General features: G+C 41.0%; 1 pseudogene; it reads right to left on the bottom strand.

The window, feature by feature from the left end:
- Nucleotides 1–1,156: 1,156 nt before the first annotated feature.
- On the bottom strand, nucleotides 1,157–2,710 carry LOC114084564 (dual specificity protein phosphatase 4 pseudogene; annotated as a pseudogene).
- Nucleotides 2,711–8,390: the final 5,680 nt, after the last annotated feature.

The raw sequence follows: 8,390 nt of genomic DNA, 5'->3' as shown, positions 1-8,390 counted from the left end.
TCACATCTTGTGGTAGTTGCTGTATGTGTAGCAGTAGTGATAATAATAGAAAAAATATACTGAATATTAACCATGGGCAAGTCAATTGTTATATTAAGGACCTAGAAGTATCCCCTAAAGAACTCAAGTATTAAACAAAGCAACCATGTTCAGAGGTGAAACAGTTGGATTACAACAACTGGATTGATCCATTTGATGAATTAAAAATTTGAATGAACTATTGGTTGGTAATTGTAAGCAGGTGAGTCATGATGGGAGGAAGAAGGTCAGAGGGAGCATGACCTTGGGCTCTATAAGTCCTGGTCCCTTCCCCTCTCTCTGCTCCCCAGCTCCCATGTGCTGAGCAGCTTTCCTCCATCACATCCTTCCACCATAATATTTCTGCCTTGGAGCCATCCAATGATGATCTGAACACTCTGAAATTGTGAACCAAAATAAATCTCTCCTCTGAAAGTTATTCTTTCAGGTATTTTTCATCAAAGCTCATTAACATAGCAATGTTGTGTTTTAGGTCAATCAACTCAATCTTCACAAATAAGGCATCAGTCAGGTATTATATGTAGAGAGGAGAATTCACTCTAGTAATTATATTACATAATTAATTACATATAATTATATAATCTAATGTAATTATATTACATTAAGGGATATATTCAAGATATTTCCATAATTTATAAAATTTCTAGGAAGGATAGAGACCTCTGTTTGGATGCTGCAGAGCTAGAAAAAAAAAATGGAGTGAGAATAAAGGTCCAAATACACCACAGAAATATTCCAGTGGACACTACTCCCCAACTTGTGCCACTTAACACCTTGCTGCCCGGAACCCAACTCCAGAGCTTGATCAGGATACTCACTGTCTTCACAAGAATATAAATTCCCTACATGCCACTCCTACCCTGAATCGTCCATATGCACATGTAGGTTTGTCTCACATGAATTCATCTCATTGAAGAATCAATGCCAACTGCAATCCTTACTCCAGATGAGACTGGGAAACTGCACTTATATATTATCAGTCTATGCAGTAGTAGAAGGTATGATAAATGGAGAAAAAGACATCTACCATAGTAGACATTAGACTCATTATATACTCTTGATACAAATTTATATATTGTTCAGTCCCACGGAGGCATCCATGGCAGCAACCTTAGTTTCAGGGGTTAGGTGAGTGGCTCTGAGTGCTGGGGGAGGTAAGGTTGGGGTTGTGCTGGTCTTGCAGTCTTCTGGGGGCTAATTGCACACCCAGGGAGATAGGGAAGCTGAAGACAAATTGTGAGGTAAGGGTGGGAGTGGGCTTGCAGCTCCCCTAAGGGGCCTGAAGGGCTGGTGGGCCTGGAGGGGCAGGATGTGACCAGCACCTGGGACAGCTGCTCCATGCAGTTCAAGGCCTTCTCCAGCCTCAGCTGCTCCTTTGTCATCTGCTAAGCCAAGCAGATGGTAGCAGAGCACACGATGCCCTCCTAGCAGTGCGCCATCCCTGGACCACGGCAGTCCTTCACCGCACAGTCCTACTCCATGGCTTCCATGAACCAGGAGCCCATGTCGGACTTGTGGTTGTCTTCCACCAGATGTGTTTGTACTGGTAGCATCCTTCCATGTGGTTTGGGCATTTGGAGGAGACATTCAACAGGGCTGTGATCCCTAAGGCGTTCAGCATGTCTATCCAGGCAGCGTGGAAGGCACCATGGAAGTAGAGGAACTGAAGAATCTCCAAGGGACCCCGCCGCCTGTGCAGAGCGGCTCCAGTGGAGCTGCAATGCAGGTGAAAGGACTCCATGGCACTGGGGAGAAGTCTGCCGGGGCGCTGGTTTTGGAACAGAATTCTGGGTAAGCAAAGAAAAACTTCTCACAGCCACGTTTCAGCGAGCGGATGTCGCTTCACTGGGGCTTAGGATGGAGTGTCTGCACTACTAGAGTCAAGGTGAGGTCCTCCCTGAGCCCCTGGCACCTGGGCTCCACTCAAAGTAGAGGATGACAGCCAAGTAGAGGCTAGAGCACAAGAGGGAGCACTTCCCCCTGAGCGTGCAGGATGGACTCCAGGATCTTGGAGCCCTTGGCCTACCTATTTTCCTGGGTGTTGTATCAAAGAAGGTGGACAGAACCTCTGATAGGAAAGGTGTGCAAAAAGTCGAGCAGCAAGCGCTTGCTGGCACTCCCCAGCCCCAGGGTTCGGGGGCTGCCACTGTTGTCAGCCCAGCTGCCGCCAGGCACTGCAGTCTGCACCCAGCCCCGCAACCCAGGGCAACCACCACCTCCCAACCTCTTTGCTTCTGCCGCTGCCACAGCTACAGTCTCTGCCTTAGGGGTTCTCACTCAGCTTCATAGGCTTTTTGAGCACACTGCAGTCCATCTCTCCCAGTTAATCAATCATCACCATGGAGTGTAGGAACTGGGGCGATAGATAGTCACCCAGGCCAGCCAGGCAACAGGAATGGGCGAACAAGGGCTAAGAGAGGGAGCCTTCAGAAGTGACCGCCAACTTGGTCCCCAGAGGCTTGGGCGGCCAGACCCCTATTGGGTCCTCTTCCTCCTGCAGCCTTCAGGTTACATAGCAGCTCTAGCAGCCTCAGGTGCCTTGCACATGCTGTGCTCTGACAAGGGGGTGGCAGTGCAAGTGTGTGTTGAAGGCAGAGAAGCACTGGCTCACCCCTGTCATTGCCTCAAACGTGTTTTGCTGCTCCTGCACCTTGGGCTGCAGCCTGCTCATTGCCGTTCTTACCCCAGCACTGCCAGAGCTCTGTGCACTGCCTCCACTTTTTCTTGGAGGAAGTTTGATAGCATGAATAACTAAGAAATAGTCCTTTCCCCTCCTTTCTCTTCCTACCCCATCCTGCCTCTCAGTGACAACAAAGTCAAGATCTTCAGCTGACCTGTGCACATCTTCAAGACTCCATTCAGCTCCTGGCCACTTGCACATTTGCCTGCTATGGTGCTATACTCTTTGTGATCGCACATTGGTATATGCAACATCCACTGGCCCTGGACTCCATGTACGAATCTACTCTAAGCAAATTCTTAATTATTATTAGAAATGAATTATTATTAGTGCTTCTCAAGTTGCATGATCAGAGTCAACACCGATTTTATCCCTGTGTCTTTTTCTAATGTAAGCAGGTGGAATTAGAAGCACTTCTTTATGAACTACTTCATCGGCCTTCTATTGCTTTTGGTTTGTTGAATCTTTGTTATCTGTCAGCTCAAAAGCATTTCCAATTTTCTTTATAATGCTTTTCTTTACCCCATATATATATATATATATATATATATATATATATTTTTTATAAAAAGTCTTTGCTTTATTTGAAACTTCTGGTGACCTTTGAATTATTTTTTTATTGTTGACTGAAAATTTAATTTTATGTTCAAATTATCTATTCTCAATAAATCCTTGAGGAAATTTTGAGTCTTGCTTTATGATTGCATTTGTTATCTTGCCTTCACTGCTTCAAAATACCTGAGATAAACTTTTTTCCCCTTGTACTTTTCCTATTAATTATAGACAGTGTTTCCAACTGTATATAAGGCAGTTGATTTCCTTTAGTTATTGTCAACATTTCTCCATATAATGTTTTTTTACTAGGTCCCTGTTTATTTTTTGTATATGTTTTATACGTATTTTCACATGCATATTTTTTGAATATTCATGTTTTTTGATATATATATATATATATTCATACCCTAACTCTAACCCTTACACTACACAATATTTAATAGTAACCCTAAATTTACCCCATTCCTAAACCTACATTAATACAAAAGCATATATAGTAATATGAATATTCTCACATACTTATATTCAAATATGCAATTGATAATCATATACATAAGTATTTATATATGTTCACATGTAATTTATCTGTGCATTTGGAAGTTAATAAATGTGTATTTATACATCTCACACCTTTTCCTATTTCAAAACACATATATTTCTGTGTATTGCAAATTTTTACATGTATATTCTTATGATTATTCATGTTTTTCAATATACCTATTCTTTTCCTAATGTTTATTTGTATTTTGACTTGCATTCAATTATCAATGGTATATTTGCATATATATATATATATATTTGCTTTCACAAATTAAAAATGTGTCTTCCTACATCTCACATTAAACCCTTCCCAGTTTCAAAATGTCAAAATTGCACATGCACTTTCTTAAAACATTCATATTTTTCAGTATAAATATTTATTCCCTAACTATATACCAAATTTAGTACTAACCATAGTTTTACCCCTGTAACTAACCTACATTCAGATAAAAGCATATATACTTATATGAATATGCATATATATTTATACTTACATACACATCAATGTTATATTTGCAGAAGTGTTATTATATTTCATATATAAAATTTATCTTTGCATTTGCATATTAAAAATTTGTATTTATGTCTCATATTAACCCTTCCCCATTTCAAAACATATATTTATATTATTTTTTATGCAAATGTTACTATGTACATTCCTAGGTGTATTCATGTTTTCAATGAATATATTTATTCCTTAAAAATCAACCTAAATGTACACAAAAATTTGAAATCAATACTAACCATATATTTATTTGCATACCTAAACCTACCTTAAAATAAATGCATATATAGATTTTAATATCCATTTGTAAATAGTTATGTATACAATTATCAATTGTATATTTGAATATGTATGAGTATATATTCATATATATATAATTAATCTGTGCAGTCCTAGTTTTAAAAATCTGTATTCATATGTGTCACATTAAAACCTTTCTCAGTTCAGGGCTGTTACTGTGGCTCAATGGTAGTGCACTTTACTGGCATGTGTGAGGCACTGGGTTCGATTCTCGGCACTGTATATACATAAATAAAATAAAGGTCTATCAACAACTAAAGTTTTTTTTTAAATAATAAAAAATAAAACCTTCCCTTTTTCAAAACATATTTATTTATATTTTCATACATGTATTCATGGGTTATTCTAATTAGTATTCTTGGTTTTCCATATGCATTTTTTTTACTAACCCTAACCCTTACCCTACAGAAAATTTAACACTAAACCTAAATATAACTGTATACCTGAATCTACATTAATATAAAGCATACATAAAATTGTGAATATACACGTGTAATAAGACCTATATATTCAATTATCACAAATATATTTGCATATATATTATATATGCATATTTATTTGTGCATTCACAAATTTAAAAATGGCTACTTTCATACCAGTTTATAAACACCCCCACTTCTGCTTTTGCTCATCTGATCCCATCCTCTCAAACTTGAAACCTATTGTCTACTTATTTTCCCTAAAATAACTCATGTCCACCTGTAGGTTTTTCCTGATAGATTATCTGCAGCTGAATATCAATGTGAACACACTGTTGACAAGCATGCAATTAAACATATCAACATCAGTCGAGATATGCTGAACACACAAAGGCTAGTACATAAATTCATACTTAGATTGGATATCCACTCTTCCAGACTTGTACTCTTCATATATGCACCCTCTCCATTCCTCTGCGTCCATCTAAGGGAAACACAGAACTGCAACTTTTGTTTCCTTCAGAGAACAAGAAAACCTCACACTTCCCTGGTATTTACCACATAAGTATGAGCTTAATGAATGCTTGATTTTATACTTTGAAAAGCACAGGCTCACTAGTCTAGAAACTCGGTGGACAGGGCCCATATTTGTTTTGTGTCCAATACCCAACAGTATGCTCTCACTAGCATTTCAATAAAATGATAAATAAATGACTATATTATTATTTTTTAAAATATTTTTTTAATGGGCCTGTATCTTGGTGCTGAGAATCGAACACAGTGCCTCACACATGCGAGGCAAGCGCTCTACCACTGAGCCACAACCCCAGCTCCAAAGATATTATTATTAAGCGCGATTCTGTCACTCAGTTGCTGCACCACTACCTTCTGTGTCTGATAGATAAGATGGAGGAGGCTGGGAGACGCTGAGTGGAGGGTGGGCGCAGAGGGTCGCTCCTAGCACTGTCCAGACTTAGAAGACCCCAGAGGAGGGCAGATGGACCTAAAATCGACAACACGTGGTAATGAACACACAGACATCTGCTTATTTGCATTTGTCAAAATACACCTTTGAGGGAGAATTAACCAGTGACAAACCACCAACTGCGCATACACAGTCAACGAAGAAGAAATCCAAAGGGGGAGATGAGTTTTCAGAGTTTGACTGAAGCAACTGATAAAACCACGGGGGCGAGGCCTGCAAAGGATGGGAACTTAAAAGTGCCATCGCACACCCTGGGGCATCACACCCTGCTGGTTCTGAAGCCTTGTGCTTCCCGCCCAAATTTGCAAGTTTCCCCGCCCACCCGCCTGCCTACCCCGGATGTGGCCCAGGCCTAGCTCCGCCCTCCACGCACACGCACGTGCTCCGCACTCTCCAGGACCCCGGAAGGCCCAGGCGCCTGCGGGGAAGACAGCCCTCAAGACCCGCCCCAAAGGGCAGTTCCCACGAGTTGGCTTCTGGGCGGTCCTTCACCAGGTGACTTCTCACTTTCCAAGCCCCACTGCTGTGAGTCCTGTTCCTGTGCCGGCGTCCGTACCTCTGAGGGTCTGCCGCTCACCTGGAGAGCTGGTAAGAAGCCCAACAGGTCGCCCTCCCTGTGGCTGCGAGAGCCTCCGCCCCGCGCAGCCTGGGTACACAGCCTCTCCTGTATGCTGCAGAGGACGGTGGCAGCGCCATGGAGGACCCTGGGAGCTCAGCGCAGGATCCTGGGAGTGCCACGCAGCTGCTAGGGGGCGCCTGCTGAGAGGACTTCTGCTGGGAGCTGCAGCTGGGTGTCATCCTCCAGGTGAGTCTGGGAATTCTTGGGTGGAGTCCTGGAATGGCTACTCTGTTCTCAGGAGTCAGCTCAATTCTGTTGACTCTAGTGATGAATTGGGTTAGACCCTGAAATCCCCTGACCTTTCCCTGTTAGCTGTAGGCCAAGTGAAAGCCTCTGAATATTAGTGAGTTGAAATGACCAAAGACTGAATGCCCCCAAGGATGTTTCAAGGAAACTATGGGGAGTAGGTGGAACCAATGTGTTAAGGGTGACTCAACGTCAGTTTTGAGTGATTTCATGATGTAGTATACCACTAACACAAATATTATAATAATAACAAAATAGAAGCATTTACTTTGTATTTCTATGTGCTACCCTAAGGAGTTTATACATATTTTCTTATATAACACAACAACTTTATTAGTAGGTCATGTATGCGGGAACTTAGAATGGTAATCAGCAAAACAGAGAACAGAAGTTGTATTATTTTCTAAGTAACATCATCAGAATATTATTTCCATGTAAGTTAATCCTGGTGCTTCCATTTTAGAAGTGTGCCCCCCTTCAGTGAATTCATTCTGAACTACAAAAAAATTGAGTTTGGGTTGTTTTTTTCATAGAAACTCCAACAAAGCATGTTTTTATGAAGCTAATATTGTGTCTTGAGTCTTCATGAATACTGATTGAGCCACCTACTTTATGTGCCAATCACTCCTTACGCTACTGCAGATAGAGGCTTCTAATCTCATGGAGCTTATATTTTAAAAGAAAAAGATAGGCAATAGATAAAAATCAGGTAGTGATCACTGCTAAGGCAGTGCAATGCTAAGATCAATGCTAAGACAGTAGAACAGTGTCACATCATAGGGCTTCATTGATTTTGCCCAGCACCTTTCCTGTTACCTAAGTCCTAGGCTAGAGGCCTAACTCTGTGGGTCCACAAAAATCAGAATTGACCACTTGCCCCAAAAACCAAATGGAGAATACAATGGGGAAAGAAGGAAATAAACTTTAATAATCATTGTACCTATATTCAGAAGACAAGTGATGTCAAGTGTCTCAATTCTGTCTTTCAGGAAACTGATGTGAGTTTTACCTTCAGAGGAAGAACTGGGGTGGGAAACAAGAAGTATGTGTAATAAGCAGTCTTGGTCAAACTGTGGTGTGTTTTATGATTTTTTTGAATTCTGATCATACCACGTGTTATTGGTGTTGAGGAAATTGCCAGCTGTTCAAGGGGCAATTTCCACTTGCTTCATAGGATACTTATCTATTAGATCTGTGATTCTGGGATGTCCCATTCAGTTCCCATGGGCCTATATTGCTTCTGCTGAGAGAAGGCAATCTCTTCAGGGTTGATCTGCCTCCAAGACTGACTGTGCTAAAAGTAGGGTAAAGACTGAAGACTTCTGGGCACCACTCCAGGTTCCTGGAACAGGACATAGTAAAAGAAATCGGTCTGTAGAAGATATCTTAGTTTTTCTGACCTTGATGTCTTCAGCCTTGAAGAAAGTAAATTATCAGATGTAGACAAATATTCCTTAAATGATTAATATGCTTATGCTTATGTAAATTAGTAGAGCAGTTAT

The sequence above is a fragment of the Marmota flaviventris genome, chromosome 10 (genome assembly GCF_047511675.1).
Source record: "Marmota flaviventris isolate mMarFla1 chromosome 10, mMarFla1.hap1, whole genome shotgun sequence".
Classification (NCBI taxonomy): Eukaryota; Metazoa; Chordata; class Mammalia; order Rodentia; family Sciuridae; genus Marmota; species Marmota flaviventris.
The sequence above is the reverse complement of the archived record's forward strand: the minus strand, read 5'-3'. Positions and strand labels throughout refer to the sequence as shown.